This window comes from Microcaecilia unicolor, chromosome 3, assembly GCF_901765095.1.
Source record: "Microcaecilia unicolor chromosome 3, aMicUni1.1, whole genome shotgun sequence".
In the NCBI taxonomy this organism is placed as follows: Eukaryota; Metazoa; Chordata; class Amphibia; order Gymnophiona; family Siphonopidae; genus Microcaecilia; species Microcaecilia unicolor.
Window position 1 is genome coordinate 116097621 of NC_044033.1, and position 21775 is coordinate 116119395.

A 21775-nucleotide genomic window follows, 5' to 3' on the forward strand; every position below is an offset into this window, starting at 1 on the left:
GCATTTGGCTTGGCATTCCTTATGATCTATCCTGTTACTTTCAGTTGGTTCTCTTCTCCACTTTCTGAAGGATTGTTTTTTGGCTCTAATGATTTCCTTTATCTTACTGTTTAGCCACGCCGGCTGACGTTTAGTCTTTTTCCCCTTTTTTCTAATACGTGGAATATATTTGTCCTGAACCTCCAGGATGGTGTTTTTAAACAGCATCCACGCCTGATGCAAGTTTTTTACTCTGCGAGCTGCTCCTTTCAGTCTTTTTTTCACCATTTTTCTCATTTTGTCGTAATCACCTTTTCTATAGTTAAACGCTAGCGTACTTGATTTCCTAGTTTCACTTCCTTCAATGCCAATATCAAAACCGATCATATTATGATCACTGTTATCACTGTATCTTTCTTATATAAGAGCGGGTGCAGATTGCATATCAGGACAAGGATAAAAGGAATTTTCTTTTACAGCAGACTATTTACCGATTATCTGGCGTCATAACAGGACACGCTATTTTGTGCTGCTTATACTGTTTTTTTGTAAAAGAAAATTCCGACACAAATCGGGAGATGGCCGGCGATTTCTTAAAAGCGGCAAAATCTGTATAATCAAAAGTGGCATTTTTGACAGCATCACCGCTTTCCCATCGCTTCGCTGGCGAAAGTTCAAAGGGGGCGTGTCGGTAGATTAGCGAAGGTGGGACATGGGCGGGCATGGGAGTGGCTACCAGATGGCCGGCTTTCACTGATAATGGAAAAAAAAAGCGGCTTTACTTGGTCCTTTTATTTTCACGACCAAGCCTCAAAAAGGTGCCCCAACTGACCAGATGACCACTGGAGGGAATGGGGTATGACCTCCCCATACTCCCCCAGTGGTCACCAATCCCCTTCCAAACTAAAAAAATAAAACTAAAAACCTTTTTTGCCAGCCTCAGCCTCAAATGCCGTACCCACCTCCATGACAGCAGAATGTGTTGTATCCTCCGACAGCCTTTCCCTGGTTGCGATGTGGCTCTCAGGTAAGTGTGACACCTTTTCTGTTAGGTGCCCTGCAGAGTCACATTAGCAATGCATTGTGGTGGTGTGTAGGGTACTGGGCTCTACTCCCATGGTGCTTTCCCCCCCTGCTAACTGGGTCAGAGTGTGCCCTGTTTTGTTTCCTGTTGTAGTCCATGCGGTAGTGGCCATTTTTGTAAGCCAGTTTTAGTTCCCTTTCCTGTGTTACCCACGTTAGAGAACATAGTTCTTACCTTGAATGGTGCTGAAAGAGGGCATTGTACACCATTGTGCCAGCTCTGACCTACTGCTAATCTTAGTATCAGGGGACTCTTTGCCAGGGGGGCACAACTTCTGATCTGCAGTTAACTGTGAGTAAATGTGGTTATTTCAAGAAAGGACGTTTTCAGAGAGATTAGTCTTCAGGTGTGAACTGGTGTGCCAAAGTTATAGCAGCAATAAGTCCTAGAGGCTGTATGCAGGTCCCTGGAGCAATTTTAGTGGGTGCAGTACATTTGTGGGTAGTGGGTTTGGGGGGGGGGTTGGGGGGCTCAGCTCCCAAAGTAAGGGAGCTATGCATGTGGGAGCTTTTCTGAAGTCCACCGCAGTGACCCCTAGGGTGGCTGGTTGATGTCCTCGCATGTCAGGGGGGCCAGTGCACTAAAAATGCTGGCTCCTCCCACGGCCAAATGCGTGAATTTGGCCGGGGTTTGAGATGGCCGACATAACTTTCCATTATCGCTGAAAAACAAACCTGGCCATCTCAAACCCGGCAAACTCCACGGTATTTGGCCGGCCTAAACCGTATTATCGAAATAAAGATGGCCAGCCATCTTTTTCAATAATACGGTTCTGGCCAGCTGTAGCGCCGCCACCAACATAGATCGCCGGTGATCTATTTGGCTGGCGACGTTCGATTATGCCCCTCCATGTTACTATGTTTGACTTACAGTATCTTCAATAAAGTTTTTGGATATTATACTGATCTGCTAGTTTGTTTTCCACACATTAGAATTTAGGCACAGTACGTTACAGAATACACTTAGCAACGCGTGTGCGTAAATTATAAATTTTGCCAATTAGTGTTCGTTATTGCTTGTTAAGAGCTCTTAACAACACTTAACAGCTTGTTAAAATAATCTACATGTGTAGTTATAAAATACGCCTAGATTTACACACAGAATCGCATGTAGCTTTAGGCGTGCTATATAGAATCCGGGGGTTAATGGCATGCTGGAATTTATCTTACAATATAATTCATAACTTGGAAGAAACAGTTATATTTATTTTGCAAATAATATTTCAGAGATACTCCAAATATCCCCTGCATATTTGTCCATTAAAGTAAAGTTTGTCTCATGTATTTTTGCTTTTTATTTCCAGAAAATACATGCAAAAAAGGCTTTTCTAAATCCATTGTGTCTTATTTGCATAACACTGAGCTTAGAATGAGACTAGTCTATGCACACATTTAAAATCCTTTTGTGTTACTTTGGAAACTTTAGTATTTTTTGCAGGTATTTAATAGGTTTTCACACACTTTGTTTTTTCTTTGGGGGTGGGAGGATACTAGTCAAAATCAGACAGAAGCGAAGATGCTTGAAGGTCACCTTTAAAATATGCCTTCCAAAAATGTATGATTTTATAAATAAATGAAAAAATACATTTGTGGCTAGATTCAGTAAATGACGCCTAAGTAATATTGACACCAAGAAAACCCTGTGTGGTTTACAGAATACCGTTTAAGAATTATGGTTGTGCAATGAAAATGTGGTGCAAATGCCTGTGCCTAAATTTATGTGCAGAGTACCCTTATTCTGTAATTATGCATTTAACTCAAAACCACGCCCCTGTTCTGTCCATGAAACACTCATGACCGCTAGTGTTAATATTTAGGGCATGCTAAACATTAGCAATGTCCATATGGATGTCGGTAACATGTAGTGCACCCTGAAAATCAACGCGCACTAAAAACACTAGCGTGCCTTAGTAAAAGGCCCCCTTTATGTGCATAACACCCAATTAAATCTAATTAATGCAAATAATTCTTGTTAAAAAGCCAATTATTTGCACTAATTAGCTCATTATTCAATTAAACTGCATGTGCAAATTGGAACAGCGCCTAATTTTGCGCCCACAGTGTTTTGGTGACCTTTATAGAATCAGGAAGTTGATGAAGAATTCAACAAGTGCCTAAGGCAGTCCAATTAACTGTATATTCTCTATGTGTATTCTCTAGAAATATTAAAGGTGTGCTTTGCAGGATTATAAAGCAGTGAAGTGTCTGTGTTTCTCAATGAACATGGAGCTATTTAGACTCCAGGATGCCTGTTTTTAGCTGCATTTTGAAGAAATTCCTGGTGGTTTGCACTTTCCCCAGAAACCAAAGAAGCCAAAGAGGAGCTCTAAGTAAATGTTTTGGACAGGAAACATTAAAATGCAAGAATGTGGCACTCGTTTCTGCTTTTCTATAGCAGATGACCCCAGCCACTGTCCCTGGAAGGCTTGTGTTTGAATTGGCAGAAATGCTTCAGAGTATATTCACCTTAGGCCTCATGCATTAGCCTGCAAATAATTCCCAGGTTAGGATCTATTTTTGTAAAAAAAAAAAAAAAAAAAAAGCAACAGGATACAGATAAGTTCCTGGCTGCAGAATGCTTGCTGCGTTGCTACAGGCAGGAAAGTGATGCATTTCTAGCTGTGGCAATGCATGAACATTTTCTACATCAGTGACTCCATGTGGCAGTGAGAAGATTTAAAGGACCCACATGCCCTAAATCATGAGGTCTCTAATCACTGGTGGGCTAGTGAATTACTCCCCCATCCCCAACTCATGGCATAAATGGTAAAGAAAAGGTCCCCCCCACTGATGTCCCACTCCTTGGGGAAGGGGAGCTCTAATGGCCTGGTGGTCTTCTAACCCTTCCTCAGCCCCAACCCTATGGCTAAAATGTTCAGACCATCCGAGACCTTCCCTTTAACATCACCCCTTTTACTCCACAAAAATCTTTGGCCTTCCAGGGAACCCACCCCCCCCCCCCCCCCCCCCCCCCCCCCCCCCCCTTGATCTTCTGACTCATCCAACTAGCACTTGCTTATTTATTAAGAATATAAGAATAGCTGTTCTAGGTCAGACCAATGGACCATCTAGCCCAGTATTCTGTTTCCAACAGTGGCCAATCCAGATCACAAGTACCTGGCAGAAACCCAAAAAGTAGCAACATTCCATGCTACCAATCCCAGGGCAAGCACTGGCTTCCCCCTCCCCCAATGTTTATCTCAATAGCAGACCATGGACTTTTCCTCCAGGAACTTGTCAAAACCTTTTTTAAACCCAGATATGTTAACTGCTATCCCCACATCCTCTGGCAATGAGTTCCAGAGCTTAACTGTTCTCTGATTGAAAAAATATTTCCTCTTATTTGTTTTTAAAGTATTTCCATAATTTCCATACATTTTCATTGTGTCCCCTGATCTTTGTACTTTGTAGACCTCAATCATATCCCCCCTCAGCCATCTCTTTTCCAAGCTGAAGAACCCTAACCGCCTTTCCTCAAATGAGAGGAGTAATCCACTGACATTGTGCCCACTTTTATCCTCCATTTATAGTTCAATAGGGAAGGCTTGTTAAAATAATCAAGTTTTCATCCCCTCCTCAGTTTAGAGACAATAGCAAACCGAACCTGAAATATAGCATTTTTGTTTGCGTTCAGGCATTTTGTGCTATTTTTCTGTCATGTATTTTTGCAAATTAAATTGTACTAGAGCATGACCTGGTAATGAAAATAGTTCTTATCCTCCATCCCCATGCATTTTGTCCCCATCCCCATGCAGATTTTCACCATCCCACCCCATCCCCACTCATTTAATATAGAAATAAGTCACACATAGCTTGAAGAAAACTATTTATTAAGCCATCATGGAAATGATGAGGTATCGGTTGCTGGAACAGCTAAAAGATACTTTGCAAGCTGATTTAGTTTAGACCAAACCCTTTCTTTGCTCTGCCAAAATGACAAAACATTCCCATAAGTTTCCAAGTCCGTTGAGTAGTTGTTCTTTCAAATCAGGGTGCTGACATTTGTAGGTATTTCTGCTTTAACGCTCCCCATCCCCACAGTAAAAACCATAACCATTATTACAGTAATAGTGTGCAGATTGTCCCCATCTCTATAGAAATTATTGTGGTTACTGTGGTATTATTTTTTTTCCCCACTTACCGTGTCAAATTCTACTTTGTACTTTAGTATATGGGCTTTATTTCTACAGAGATAACTATAGATGCACAAACAATAACAAATCACACATTTGTTCCTGCATTTTTTTTTTGTTACATTTGTACCCCATGCTTTCCCACTCATGGCAGGCTCAATGTGGCTTACATATACAGGTACTTATTTGTACCTGGGGCAATGGAGGGTTAAGTGACTTGCCCAGAATCACAAGGAGCTGCCTATGCCTGAAGTGGGAATTAAACTCAGTTCCCCAGGACCAGAGTCCACCACCCTAACCACTAGGCCACTCCTCTACTCTGTATATTTGTAAATCTGTTTTAGGCCAGCCTCCCCCTCAAAATGTAAGAAGTGTTTTCTGAGAAGCCTAAATACCCAGATCATGCAAGCAACATTACTGTTTAAACATTACACTCGAACAGTAGAGCTGAACACAAATGGTGCTGTTTTTTCTCGGAATTATTTTCTTTTGTCAAAAAATACAGTGGTGATGAACAAAGCATTCATTCGCCTGAATTTGGAGTCCTTATCTTACCTAGGGTTTTTTTTTACTTAGGCGTGCTGGCGTTTTTAGCGTGTGTTAAAATAGGTGTGCGCTAAACGCTAAGGATGCCCACGTATTCCTATGTACAATACTAAAGGCAGTAGATCACTCACTCCTTGGAGTAATTTTTCAAACATTTATATGATAATAAGGGAAGAGTCTCATATAATTACCACGGCCGGTTTCACTTCACCCACGTGGTGAACCTCTGCTCGTGTGTGTTTTTTAATCATAGACTCACCCCCCCCCCCCCACCTATCCTTTATATACAGAACACGGCAACAGGAAGGCAATAAGACAGTCCAGTGCTATGACTCCCCCTTGACAAAGCTTGCATAGCGAAACAGGCACCTGTCGGGGAATAGGAGCACACCGGTGGATACAGATAAGTGTTACTGAGCCGTCAGCACCAATAATATTATTGATTGATTATTGCTGTAAAATATAGAGCAAATTAAGTTCTGCATATAAAGGATAGGTGGGGGGTGAGTCTGTGATTAAAAAACACACACGAGCAGAGGTTCACCGCGTGGGTGAAGTGAAACCGGCCATGGCGATCATATGAGACTCTTCCCTTATAAGTGTTTGAAAAATTACTCCAAGGAGTGATATACTGTCTTTAGTTTTGTATGCAGGATAGTAACAGTAGAGGAGTGCCTGGTATGTATTCCTATGGGCATCTTTAGCATTTAGCGCATGCCTATTTTTAATGCACGCTAAAAACGCCAGCGCACCTAATTAAAAGACCCCCTAAAGCTGTGACGCAACAGCAGCTGGTACCCATTAGTACCCCATCTGATTGGCTATGGGGGTGATTTTTTACACAAAAATTATATTGGAAAATGTATTTTACAAACAATTCTTCCACATGAAGCAACTAAAAATATATGAGAATATTATTTATAATTAAAAAACAATCTTTTATTGAAATATTCTACCTTATATATATATATATATATATATATATATATATATATATATATATAGTATTTTTAATAAAAACTTTACTAATGTAATACATCCCAATTACATAATAAACCGTCAGTCTCATTGTTAATAATATATATGTATAGTGTAATCTCCAAGAAAGATGATACTTATGTACTGATGCAAAATGCATTCCATATTGATGATGAAGTGTGTAGATAAAAATATTGGCCCAGTAACCCACTGTTATGAGAGGATCAATCACAAAAATAAAAACTCCTCTGATACAATAGTAATACTGCATCAGAAATTCTCAATTGTCCAGGTTATCAATAGAAATCAATCAAAATAAAACATGGAAAAGAAAATAAGATGATACCTTTTTTATTGGACATAACTTAATACATTTCTTGATTAGCTTTCGAAGGTTACCCTTCTTCCTCAGATCGGAAATAAGCAAATGTGCTACCTGACAGTGTATATAAGTGAAAACATTCAAGCATTACTATGACAGTCTGACAGGGTGGGAGGATGGAGGTGGGTAGGAGGTATGCATGGGGACATCAAAGCATATCATTGATATTCCGATCTGAGGAAGAAGGGCGACCTTCGAAAGCTAATCAAGAAATGTATTAAGTTATGTCCAATAAAAAAGGTATCATCTTATTTTCTTTTCCATGTTTTATTTTGATTGATTTCTATTGATAACCTTAAGAGTGGACTAACACGGCTACTACACTCCTCAATTGTCCAGAAAACTGCGTTATAGTTCCGACTTGTGTTTTGCTGTAAAATATACAATCTTCTTCATAAAAAAATAAAAGCAAGCTCCAGCACCGCCCACTGAATTGCAGCCACATTTCAACTAGATGATAACTAGTAACATTATTCAAAATCAGCTACGCACGATCTGGTCCCATTCAAATAATGCCATGTCCTGTTCACAGCTCGACACAGTTCTGTGTTTTGCTTCTGAGCGTCTTCAGGAGCCATTCACCTAAATACCATGTAGCAAATTTAGGGGGTCTTTTACTAAAGCTTAACTCGAGTTATCTGCAGCAGGGTCCATTTTATTCCTATGGGCCCTGCTGCAGATAGCTCGAGCTAAGCTTTAGTAAAAGACCCTCCTCCAATTACTTGCAAATTATGGCGAAATCACCATCATGACCTCTCTCTGCATGATGATTTTTTAAAGTCAGTTGTCTGCATATGTTGCCACAAATGTCAGTCATAGAGGGGCATAATCGAACAGAAACGCCTATCTCCATGGGCGTTTATCTCCGAGAACGGGTCCGTGAAGGGGCGGACCCAAGCGTATTTTCGAAAAAATTAGACGTCCATGTTTTATTCGCCAAGTTGTGAGCTGGGCGTTTTTGCTTTTCAGCGATAATGGACAATGAAATCGCCCAGCTCAAAAACGAATAAATCCAAGGCATTTGTTCGTGGGAGGGGCCAGGATTCGTAGTGCACTGGTCCCCCTAACATGCCAGGACACCAACCAGGCACCCTAGGGGGCACTTTTACAAAAACAGAACAAAAGGTATAAGAGCTCCCAGGTGCATAGCACCCTTCCCTTTTGTGTTGAGCCCCCCAAATCCCCCTCAAAACCCACTGCCCACAAGTCTACATCATTACTATAGCCCTAAGGGGTGAAGGGGGGCACCTACTGTACATGTGGGTACAGTGGGTTTGGGGGGGTTGGACGACTAAGCATTAAGCAGCACAATTGTAACAGGTAGGGGGGGATGGGCCTGGGTCCACCTGCCTGAAGTCCACTGCACCCCCTAACAACTGCTCCAGGGACCTGCATACTGCTGCCAGGGAGGTGGGTATGACATTTGAGGGTGAAAATAAAAAGTTGTGAAACATCATTTTTTGTGGTGGGAGGGGGTTTATGACCACTGGGGGAGTCAGGGGAGGTCATCCCCGATTCCCTCCAGTGGTCATCTGGTCATTTAGGGCACTTTTTGGGGCCTTATTCGTGAAAAAACAGGGTCCAGGAAAAGTGCCCTAAATTCTAGCTAAAAACGCATACTTTTGTCCCATTATCTGTGAAATGCGCCCATCTCTGTTCGGCAGATAACCACGCCCCAGTTCCGCCTTCGCCACACCTCTGACACGCCCCCATCAACTTTGTCCGCATCCGCGACGGAGTGCAGTTGAAAACGTCCAAAAATCGGCTTTCGATTATACCGCTTTATTCGGTTTTGTGAGATAAACGCCCATCTCCCGATTTAGGTCGGAACTTGGGCGTTTTTCTCGTTCGATTATAAGCAGGATAGCCTCTTATAAAATACCGACTGGCACAAAAATACACGCCATGGCATAATGGTAGGTACGTTGCCCATAGGTGTATACAGAGGTAGAGTTTGGGTGGAGGGTGGGTGTTTATTGGTTATAAAATTATTTATGTGCATATTTGAATGATCTAGACAGACATGAACATCTGCCCAAAAGCATCTGTAAATGTCCGTTCCTTTGTGCTGGTTATGCTTTATAAATAGTATTTTACAAAGATACATGGAAATCTATGACTTCATCAAATAACACCTATGTGGATGCCTTCTTGCCCTCTTGCAGTGGACACCACCTTCTAAAACTAGCCTTTTGGGGACCATGCAAATACTTGCAAGTTTGAACTGCAAATTGGTTTTCCGTCTACAAAATGAGGGATTGTCCTTGACATGGCAAAGCAAAGCAAGGCAAGCTCTCCTCAGCTCATCTGGTTCACGAAAGCCAGGGAACATGTATGCGGAGTCTTTAAACTGGGACACAGAAGCGCAAGATAGTGTCACAGCTAGACCACAGGCAGTACTGATTGTTGAGACCGCAAATCCTCTGTTAGGCAAAAAGAAGCAATACAAGCACCAAGCCAAACAAGCATGAAAAGATACTCACATTTAGAAGGTAGTAGGGATGTACAGAGGCCAAACATTTACAGTTTATTTGGGTATTTTCTTTTCTCAGATTTTTGGACATTTTTCATTTCTTTCACACATAGCTTTTTAAATGCACCTTAGAGCTGTTTAACACATGCTGATTCACTTAATGTGCATTAATTCATAGTTTAATGTGTATTAAAGTAATTTTTCATTCACTAAAAGGTTTGTGGCATGTTAACAGACCGAATGAGTGCTACCAAGTACACGTGGTTCATTGTAAATTTGGGGGTATTTGTTGTTACTTTACTATTCTATTATACAATCAATAACAATAATTGTTCTTGTTATGTATTTATAACTTCTTGTACTGCCAACAGATGTTCAAAGCATGGAACAAGAATTATCATACATTCAAATATCTAAAAATGGTACAGTACAACATCCGCACCTTCCCCACAAATTATCATATGCAATGTCAGTGCTACAATGAAACAGACATATAGGGCACAATTCTATATAGGGCACATAAAATTAACACGCATTAGGCACATAAATCTACGTGCGGTATTTAGAATACGCTTAGGCATAGTTCATGTGACTAAATCTACATGCGTCCTTTTACACCAATGGAAAGCTGGTGTAAATCTCTGCGCATAGATTTACGTGCACTGGCCTATATTTTATAACAACGCACCTAGATTTTGGAACACCCACAAAACACCCATGGTCTAAGCATGCCACGTTTTGCCTGTGCGCATTAGAATTTAGGCACAGTACATTAAGAATACGTTTAGCGATGTATGCACATAAATTCTAATTTTTCCCAATTAGTGGTCGTTATTGCTTGTTAGAATCTGTTAACAATGCTTAACAGCTTATTAAAACAATCTATGCATGTAGTTATAGAATACACATAGATTTACTCACGGAACCACATGGAACTCTAGGTACGCTATATAGAATCCGGGGGATAATGTATTCTCCTTGCACTTAAAATCTGAGTCAAAGTTAGGAATATTCATTTCTTATATTTGAAAACTATTCAACAGAAAAAAGGCATTTTTTATGTGCCCTTATATATGTTGTCAAGCATGAAAAGCTCAATGGGCTACCAAGAGTGGATTGACAGCCAAACTTTATTGAAGGACCCAACATGGGCCATGTTTCAGTGAAACACCTGCATCAGGGGTCGTCAGTCAGTAATACAGTCTGGATAATATCTCTGTTCTTTCAATATCAGTGGGCAATGCCACCACATATAAGGGTAATTCTCTTAAATGAGAATAAAACACTGTCAAAGCTCTAGAGCAATGATTCCTAAACCTGTCCTGGAGGAACCCTAGCCAGCCAGGTTTTCAGGGTTTCCACAATGAATATGCATGAGATAGATTTGTAGCAAATCATTCGCATGTATATTCATTGTGGATATTCTGAAAATCTGACTGCCTGGGGTCTCCCCAGGACAGGTTTAGGAATCATTGCTCTAGAGTGTCAGGAGAGTAGATTCTCTCACAATCCCTGACATAGGCATTTCGCTGAAACACGGCCCGTGTCAGGTCTTTCAATAAAGTTTTGCTGCCAATCCACTCTTGGTGGTCCATTGTGCTTCCTTTGTTTGGTTTCATTTCCCATGCTTTGGATTCCCTCTCTCCCTCTGCCTTATATATGTTGTGTAATGTTGACGTGGACCCAGTCAGTAAAAAGTAGAAGAGTGAGTAGTATACTGCTATTGATGTGTTTCTACCCTATAATCTGTGCACTTCAGACTTGAATGTCCTGTCACTTATACAATAGAATTTTCTCAGTGATGTTTTATAAGAGATGTTGAACTGGATGCTGAATAAGAAATAGGGGCTTATGTATTAAGCTGCATTAAAATTGACAGGTCACTACCAGGGTCGCAGAGTGACAAAGCCAGGCCCGGGGCAAACAAGAGCCCTGCTGCTGCTGCTGCCCTCTTCCCCCATTTTTGTAAAAATCGAGACCCACCCCTGTATAGCTTTTAAACCAGCAGTTCGTCAGCGTGAGCGAGCACGAGCAACCAGCAACTGATACACACTGCTCCTGCTGGCCCCTCATCCTTCCCTCTGGTGTGTTCATGCCTATGCAGAAACAGGAAATTGTGTACAGCTGTTGTGAGCAATGTGTACCAGTCGCTGGCTGTTCGTGCTTGCTGCCGGCGAAAAACTGGTGTTTTAAAAGTGGGGAGAGAGGGGCCGATTCACCATAGATGATTTATGTTTGTTAAAATAAATTTTGAACATTGGGAACTCTATGTATTTGTTTATGCATTGTTTGAGGGATTTATGCAGTGTTTTCTGTATTATATGACTTTTTAGTTATCCAACAAGTCGGTCCCATTTATGTTGGATAATAGAGACTACTGTATTTGGAAAATGTCTATATGCTGGAAAGGTCAGATTGAAAGGAACATGGCCCCATGCTCAGTGTCTAAAATTAGGTTTTAAGGTTCACCTATGCTTTCCAGCCCAAAGTTCATTGATGAAAGATTATAGCATAACAGCCCCCAGCCCCTCCCCCTCTGACATAACTGCAATATACCCAGCCCAGTGGTTAAATAGCTTTACAATGGAGATTTCACTATCCACACAGCCTGATTCTCTTATAAATGAAGGGGTCAATATTCAAAGTGATTTAACCGGGAGGACAGGCTTCAGCCTGGTTAAATCACCTATGCAGGGCTATTCACTGACACTGGGCAGCATTTAGCCAGATTGTACTGCTGATTATCAGCACTAATCATAGCAAAACCGGCTGTCTGGCACTTATACAGTTACGGCCTAATTCTATAAATGCTACTAAAAATTGTGCGTGTAAATTTGGGTGCACACCCAATTTCTGCACTCAATTTAATTGAATAATAAACCAATTAGCACTGATAAGTTTAGGTGCTGGGATCCATGCGTGGATCCAAAAGGGGGTGTGGCCATGGGAGGGTCATAGGCAGATTGGGGGCATTCCTGCAATTTATGTGCTATAATGGGGGGGGGGAGGGTTAGTTGGTGTAAATCCTCGTGCCTAAAGTTTGGTGCAGGGCCCAGAGCTAAGCAGTATTTTTTAAATGACATCTATCTATCTTTGAGTGCTAACACTTAGCACATTTTTAGTCGGCACCAAGTTTTTGGCGCCAATTATAAAATTGAGTCCCTAATGCCTATGTTCAACATTTACCTGCATGTTAACCAGAAAAATCAGACTGCATAAAGCAGTCCTATCTTTGTCCAGTTTCACTTAGACAATTAAGGCCTCTTTTATCAATCCTGCTAGTGACTCCTGGTGCGATAATGGCAACAAAGCCCATCCACTTTAAATGGGCTCCATTGGCATTGCCGGGCAGGAACCACTAGAGTGGCATGATAAGAGACCCTAAGTGCTGAATATTGCACTTAATTGGATAAGAGAGGGCTAGCCACATATAACCAGATATTCAGTGCCGGTGTCGAGACATAGCTTCGCATTGAATATCTGGGCATAACACCCGCGGTGGCCAAAATTGTGCAGACAAGCACCGGCTGAATATTTACCTACCTTTCCAGTTGACTTGCAACTTGTGATCAAAGAGTGTTCACACCACTTGTTACTAGCAGGAAGAAGGTAGGAGGAATTCTTTTTGTCAGTACAGATAGGGGTGGTTTGGAAGGAACTTGAGTTTGCTTGGGGAGGGTTACTATGAACCTGTGGAGTCCAAGAGGTGTGACTGTAAGGGGGATCAGTTCAGTCTAGGAGTTCCCTTTGCAAGAGAAGGGATTGTGGATTTAACTCACAATTGTTTTTTCAATTGTAGCTCAAGGCACAGTAGGTATTTTTTTGTACATAGAAGGTTCATAAACTGAGGACCCAGTATTCAGTGTTTCTTTAAATACTGGCTGCTGCTTGCTAGGTTATGTCTGGATATTCAGTGTGGCCCCTCTTGGCAATCTTTGGGATACTAGCCCTTGTGCTGTCCTCAGTTAAGCAGACAGTTATGCGAGCGTGCTGCTGACTATTGGCTGTGCCATGTATCTCTCGACTCTACACAGACTCCACCCTTGAACTGCCCTGGTAAAATCGGATAGTACCACGTCGGTTTGAGGTACTCAAGGCCTGCACTCCTACATCCCTGTTTCATAGTTTTATTGGTACATTGTTTAGTTGTGTTTCTCAGCAAAGGTGATTACTTGTACATCACTCATTGTCCGCTCTTGCTAACATCCTAGAAAATATTTACAATCAAATAGTTGAATTTGGCCTTTTTCTTGTGTGTATTGCATATCACATATATGCAGCACCCTGTGGAGACACTGAGTGGATATTGTTCAAAGCCATTTCCATGGATAAAAAAGTCAGTTTTACTCATGGAAATTGTCTTTTTGAAGATTATTCTTGCTATAGGCAGATAAAATTATTCATACCTTCATATATTTGCAAGGCCTTGGAGGCCTTCTGCCTTTTTGTATCTGAAACCCAAATATGATTCTTCCGATTTTGCTCCAAGGTGCAGGGTGACAGCAAAATAGGCTACTTATAGTTTAATCGTACCGGAGCAGACCTATGTGCTTCTGTAAATTATTATGAAATGAACGTTACTGTAGATTTTAATTTTGAAGCAGCTGAAACATTTTTAATCTTGCAAATGTTGTGATCAATTATACTAAAAATAAGTACTTAAAAATATGAAACTTTGCCTTACTGCATACAGTAACTCGAACGCAGGGTATTTTGTTTTCTGGAACTTCAGAAACCTCAAGAGCCACAGTCAAAGTTATGAATAGCAACCGCTGTCTGCAGTACATCTGGTTTCATTAGGAGTTCTATATTTACTCCATCAATAATATCCTGTGGGCAGTATTTTTCAGAGCTGGTTCGGGTCATTGAAAACAAGCTGTTTCTTCGTTTCAAAATGGCTTGAATGAGTAATATATGTTATCTGACATGTGCATCCTATTTCAGCTTTACTGCAGCTCCCAGTATTTAAATTCTGCTCTCGCTCTTGCCTGTGGCTTGATGACAACCATGATTTGTGGGACATTCACCTCTGTGGGCTAACTCTATTAATGAACACGGGGAAGAACAAACTATTTCATTGGTCCCCAACATGGTATTGTGTGATAATACAATAAAATGCTGTTTTTTTTATAGTTTTCAGAGAAAAATATTCTATGAAACCTAGTGAGAAATTTAAGACACTGGGAGAGCAGGGGGAGGTCAATATTTACACTCCATAGTCATTATTTTTAAAAAATGCTGGCAGCAGTGTTTAAATAATTCATATATATCGAGTGCTTCCATATATATGGAGTAATTCTATAAAAGTCATCTACAGTTGGGTGCTACAATGCAGGACGCAAATTCTATAAAGGCATCTGGTCACCCAGTTTCCATTTTAGAATAGGGCATAAGTCGGCATTTGCATGTCAACGTGTAGGCGATATCACGTATACAATGTAAAAGGCAGGAGTAAAGTTATATAATATTCTCTAAATTGTGCACATAAACCCTCAGATTCTATATATCACGCTTAGAGATCCACGCCGAAATCCAAACATATTCTATAACAATGCGCGTAACTGAATTGGCTTAACAAGCTAATCAGCGTTGATAATAGCTCTTAACAAGCAATAATGAGCACTCATTAGTAATCATTAGAATTTACACACACAACTCACTAAGCACATTCTGTCATGCAGTGTGCCTATCTTCTAATGTGGACAGGCAAAAAGAGGTATGGTTATAGGCAGGGAAATGGGTGTTTTGTGGGCATTCCGAAATTTACACGCGCTACCTCTGAATTATTGATCAACATCTCATTTGTTTGCATCGTCCACTCAGACTGAAAGAACAATTGCTTTTATCCCCACTGTTCTACAAGGGAATTCAAATTCAGAAGATTTTTAACTCACTCTTCAGGAATTTCATTATGGAACTCACTCCCTCTGGCATGAGGTTAGAGACTAACTACCTCAGCTTCCGGAAGAGGCTAAAGACTGGTACATAACAACCATTACCCCTAGTTCCCAATGAACTATAGAACTCTTATATGAAACAACTACCCACTCTCACCCTATGGTGTTAAAGCGTAGGTTAGATAACATGATATCTAACCAACAAGATTGTATTCACCTAGTGTCCCACTTACAATATTGTACCAACTGTATCTAACCAAAAAAACTGTATTCACCCAGTGTCCTACTCATAAAATTTTGTAACAACCTCTGACCCACTGATGATGTAAACCTCACTGAACCCTAAACAGGGAATATTAGCGGTGTACTACTTGAATTGAATTGAACTTTTATCCCCCTAGCTAAGACCAGATACTCATTTACTGACCAAAAGTGGATGGATGCCTGAGTTGGCCAGAGGTCAGTTACTTGACAGATATCCCAGTGTAGGTTTCAAACTCAGGTCATGGGTGCAGTAGGTAAGCAACCTACTGATTGCACCACAGGGCCTCTTCTACCATAGTTAAAGCAAAGTATAAATGTATAATTTGTTTATCAGATGATGAAAACGTATCCCCTGAGATTTGCACCTGCTTTCTCTGTGACTAGTTTTTCAGCACAAAATACTGCATGCAGTTTGATCACATCTGCATCTGTTAATCTTCTCTCTACCCCCAGGAAAACTTCCAGGGTTTGCAGAATTCTTGTTCAGCAGTGTGCATTTTTTTTAACCTCAGAACATTCAGTCAATATTTAAAGCAGCCATTTCTGTGAATTAATTTTTTTAATTAATTCATGAAATAGCTTTGAATATATCTATCCTTTGTTGACTGGCTAGATCAAGGTACATTTTCAGCCAAAACTATGGCAGGCTAGATTTAACTGATCATCAACTTCTTAGCTAACCAATATTTGACCAGTTGTTAGAATCCCACTGGTCGATATTTAGTCCTCTGTGTTTACCATTTTTTTTAAACGCTGACTGCCGTGGGTATAATTAGCCTCAGATATTAAATGCCCAGCCATGTCCATACACAGGCACTGAATAACAGGTATTAATTCCTAGTGAGCTGGCCACCAGATCTTATACAGGTCCCAGCCAATATTCAGCCAGGATCAGCATAAGACGCCGCATGAGAGATGCAGAAGCCCTCTGCTCCTCTGATTTCCCTTACCTTTTGTCACCAAAACCATGAATTTCTGCAAATTTTCCATGGTCCCCATCCCTGTGCACACTTCTGTCCCATATGGCAGAAGAAGTTGGTAAGGATATTCAGGGGCACTATCCAGATAATACCGAATACCCTGGACAGCAGCACTTATGCAGATAGCAGGTGAATATTGAGCTGTACGTTTTCTACCAGAGGCAATGGAGGGTTAGCCCAGAGCCAGCTCAAGGGATAGTAGTGCCCTGAGCCAACTTGTTTTGTTGGTGACCCCCTCCCCATCGCATCGCATCTGGGGCACCTTCTCCTCCGCCCCCCTCCCCAGTGGGTTCAGCATTTTCCCTCCCTTGGGCCAGCATCTCTTTTCCCCACAGGAAATTGTATCAGAGGAGGCAGGCACTGTTGCCAAGGTTGCAGTTTTCCTGCCCAATTGGCCGGCTTTCCGCGACCTGCTGCGGGAAATTTTTGCGGGTTGCGATGGGCGTGGTTAGTGACAGGGGCAGGGTTAGTGACGTAGGTGGGGTTAGTGATGTTGTGGGTGGGGTTAGTGATATCGTGGGTGGAGCTGATGATGGCAGGGGCGGGGTGATGATGGCGGGGGCGGGGTGATGACGGTGGGGGTGGGGTTTTGTGTGGGAAATTTTTTTTCAATCTGTCAACCCTGGAAGCAGGATGTAGCAGAGGGAAGAATCAGGGGCTGGCCAAAGGCAGCCTGTCATGCTTCTGCTGCTGCCACTTGCTACTGATGTAAATTTTACAGGACTGCAGAAGAGTGAGAAAGGTGAGGGGGTAGTGCCAGACCTGCAGGGAGGGGGAAGAGAGAAGGGGAGAGGCTGGTCTGGGAGAGGGAGGGAGAAGAAAAGGTTTAGGTAAGATCAGAGGCTATGAAAAGTTTGCGCTCTTATTCACCAGCAGCCTGGGCCAGAGCCACACCTGGTCCAATAGTTAAGCCATCCCTAAATGGCGCTCAAAACTGCACACACAAATTTGGGTGTGCGCCCAATTTATTCAAGTAATTTAATTGAGTAGCAAGCCAATTAGTGGCAAACAATCAATTATTGGCACTAATTGGGAATAATTAGAATTTACACATACATCTTGCTAGGCACTGTTCTGTAAAGATGAGTGTGTACATTTTTTTAGCTTGCAAGTGAAAATGGGGCATGGCAATGGGAAGGGTATGGATGAGTTAGGGGTGTTTACTAAAGATGTGCACAGTATTATAGAATACAGGAGATCCACACCTAATTTAGGCACAAAAATTTACACCAGGTTTCAGTTGGTGTAAATCCCTACACCCATAATTGGGAGCGGATCCCAGCACTAAAGTGCTATTCTATAAACAGTGCCCAACTCAGAGAGACATTTATAGGATAACACTTAGCATCCATTTTTTTTGGCGCCCAAATTTGGGCATCATTTACTGAGGTTCCCTTTTATAAAGCATTGGTAAGCCCAATGCAGGCTTACCGTATGCTAATCCGGAACTACTACTGGCCCAACTTGGCCACCGGCGGTAGTTCTGCCTTGAGTGTGCGCCATTTCCAAATTTTGTATTTTATAGCAGGGCGCTAAGCTGGTGGTATTCAGGCATCTCTGCACGCTACTCAGTTACCGCTGGATTGCTGTGGGAGCCCTTACACCACCTCAGTGGGTGGCGGTAAGTGCCCCCCATACACACACACACACACACACACGGCCACATGGTAAGAGTAATCCTACCACATGGTCATTTTTTTAGGGGCTTTTTACCCGCTGCGGTAAAAAGGGCCCTGCTGCATGCGATAAACGGCCCCTGCTGCTAAAAGGCCCTTTTTCCCGCATCTCAGTAAAAGGACCCCTGAATCTAGTCCTATGTGACTTGTACAAGATCACAAGAAGTGGTAGCTGGATGTGAGCCTGGTTTCCCTAATTCTAAAGCCATCCTTTAACCATTACAGACAAATAGCTGGGGTGGCTAGTTTGAGGGCAAATTATATGTAAAGTTGAATAATGTATGTGGAACTAGTTTTCGTTACCAGGTGTGCAAGAAGTTACAAACTATGCTACAAACTAGATTAGCAGCTCAGTTTAATTGAGGGCTAAATTTTCAGCTGGATGCAAAACTACAAGGGTTTTTTGCATATGGCATGCAAATGATGACAAAACAAACATGGTTAATATATATTCACTGCCTAGACAGTGTTTGCATTTCAACACTAGCATGCCTGACTCATGAGAGATCTTCAGTAAGATGAAACCTTGTAAAAAGAATTGAGGGGTATCATTTTTCACTTTTGTGCTGTCCACATTTAAGGAAGGTATTCAGTTTTGCTCCTTTGAAATGCATGTCTTTAAGTACTAACAGAGTAGAATGAAATGCATTTCAGAAATAAATAAAAAAAATACCTTGTTTTAAATCTATGTGTACATAAGTACATAAGTAGTGCCATACTGGGAAAGACCAAAGGTCCATCTAGCCCAGCATCCTGTCACCGACAGTGGCCAATCCAGGTCAAGGGCACCTGGCACGCTCCCCAAACGTAAAAACATTCCAGACAAGTTATACCTAAAAATGCGGAATTTTTCCAAGTCCATTTAATAGCGGTCTATGGACTTGTCCTTTAGGAATCTATCTAACCCCTTTTTAAACTCCGTCAAGCTAACCGCCCGTACCACGTTCTCCGGCAACGAATTCCAGAGTCTAATTACACGTTGGGTGAAGAAAAATTTTCTCCGATTCGTTTTAAATTTACCACACTGTAGCTTCAACTCATGCCCTCTAGTCCTAGTATTTTTGGATAGCGTGAACAGTCGCTTCACATCCACCCGATCCATTCCACTCATTATTTTATACACTTCTATCATATCTCCCCTCAGCCGTCTCTTCTCCAAGCTGAAAAGCCCTAGCCTTCTCAGCCTCTCTTCATAGGAAAGTCGTCCCATCCCCACTATCATTTTCGTCGCCCTTCGCTGTACCTTTTCCAATTCTACTATATCTTTTTTGAGATACGGAGACCAGTACTGAACACAATACTCCAGGTGCGGTCGCACCATGGAGCGATACAACGGCATTATAACATCCGCACACCTGGACTCCATACCCTTCCTAATAACACCCAACATTCTATTCGCTTTCCTAGCCGCAGCAGCACACTGAGCAGAAGGTTTCAGCGTATCATCGACGACGACACCCAGATCCCTTTCTTGATCCGTAACTCCTAATGCGGAACCTTGCAAGACGTAGCTATAATTCGGGTTCCTCTTACCCACATGCATCACTTTGCACTTGTCAACATTGAACTTCATCTGCCACTTGCACGCCCAATCTCCCAGTCTCGCAAGGTCCTCCTGTAATCGTTCACATTCCTCCTGCGACTTGACGACCCTGAATAATTTTGTGTCATCGGCGAATTTAATTACCTCACTAGTTATTCCCATCTCTAGGTCATTTATAAATACATTAAAAAGCAACGGACCCAGCACAGACCCCTGCGGGACCCCACTAACTACCCTCCTCCACTGAGAATACTGTCCACGCAATCCTACTCTCTGCTTCCTATCTTTCAACCAGTTCTTAATCCATTGGTTCATTGAATGTTAGTCTCTCTCTTTTGATGGACTCTGCCACACTAATGTGCATTCTTGAGATAACGGGCTTTTCGGGCCAGATTCAGTAAATAATGGCCAAAGTTAGGCGCCGGGGAAGAATTCCCCACTTTGCATTATTCTATAAAGGCTGCTTAGCCTGAAGCACATAGCACAGATTTCCATGTCTGCTGAAATCTGGTATAATTCTTGGCACACAAGTTGGGCACATAACCCTGGTACTCTATAACACTGTGCTTACATTTTGGGAATGCCCCTCCCCTGGCCACGCCCCTTTTAATTTGTGTGTAAAATCATTTAGGCACGTAAAGTTATAGAATAACACACAGGCAGATCCATGCACAAATCCTAATTTATTGTTAACAGATTATTAATGGGTCCTTTTACTAAGCGGCGGTAAAAGGGGGCCTGTGCTGGCATCAGCGCATGTTTTTGATGTGTGCCAAGGCCCCCTTTTACCGCAGCAGGTAAAAGGCTGTCTTTTTGCTGGAAAAGAAATGGCTGTGCAGTAAGTGAACCACTTGCCATGCGGCCATTTCAAGGAGCTGCGCTTACCACCACCCATTGAGGTAAGGGCTCCCACGGTAACTGGGTAAGCACCGGCACTACAAAAATAGAAATAATTTTGTAGTGCCGAAAATGGCACATGCTGGGGGTGGAGACTACCACCAGGCTCCTGCGGTAGCCCAGCAGTAGTTCTGGATTGGCGCATGACAAGCCTGTTGCTTCGCACCAACCCTTTAGTAAAAGGGCCTCTAACTGAAATCTGTGCCCAAATTTGGGTGTTCAATTATGGTCGCTGCATCTCAAAAAAAATATAGTGGAATTAGAAAAGGTGCAGAGAAGGGCAATGAAAATGATAAAGGGGATGGGATGACTTCCCTATGAGGAAGGCTAAAGAGGCTAGGGCTCTTCAGCTTGGAGAAAAGGCAGCTGAGGGGAGATATGATAGAGGTCTATAAAATAATGAGTGTAGTTGAACAGGTAGAAGTGAAGCGTCCGTTTACGCTTTCCAAAAATACTAGGACTAGGGGGCATGCGATGAAGCTACAATGTAGTAAATTTAAAATGAATCAGAGAAAATGTTTCTTCACTCAACATGTAATTAAACTCTGGAATTCGTTGCCAGAGAATGTGGTAAAGGCGGTTAGCTTAGCAGAGTTTAAAAAAGGTTTGGACGGCTTCCTAAAGGAAAAGTCCATAGACCATTATTAAATAGACTTGAGGAAAATCCACTATTTCTGGGATAAGCAGTATAAAATATTTTGTACTTTTTGGGGATCTTGCCAGGTATTTGTGACCTGGATTGGCCACTGTTGGAAACAGGATGCTGGGCTTGATGGACCTTTGGTCTTTCTCAGTATGGCAATACTTATGTACTTATGGTGATGTCTATAGATGTTTATAGAATCCAGGGGATTATGCTTATGACTGTTAATTTTTTGCATAGACAGAAAGTAAGAAATGGGACCCTTTTATACCATATAGCATTGACTGGTGTATAGTCTATG

General features: G+C 41.9%; 1 protein-coding gene across 3 annotated transcripts in view; it reads left to right on the forward strand.

The window, feature by feature from the left end:
* Positions 1 to 21775, forward strand: part of PLCB1 (phospholipase C beta 1) — a 1287346-nt gene that overhangs the window by 180208 nt on the left and 1085363 nt on the right. The window lies entirely within an intron of this gene.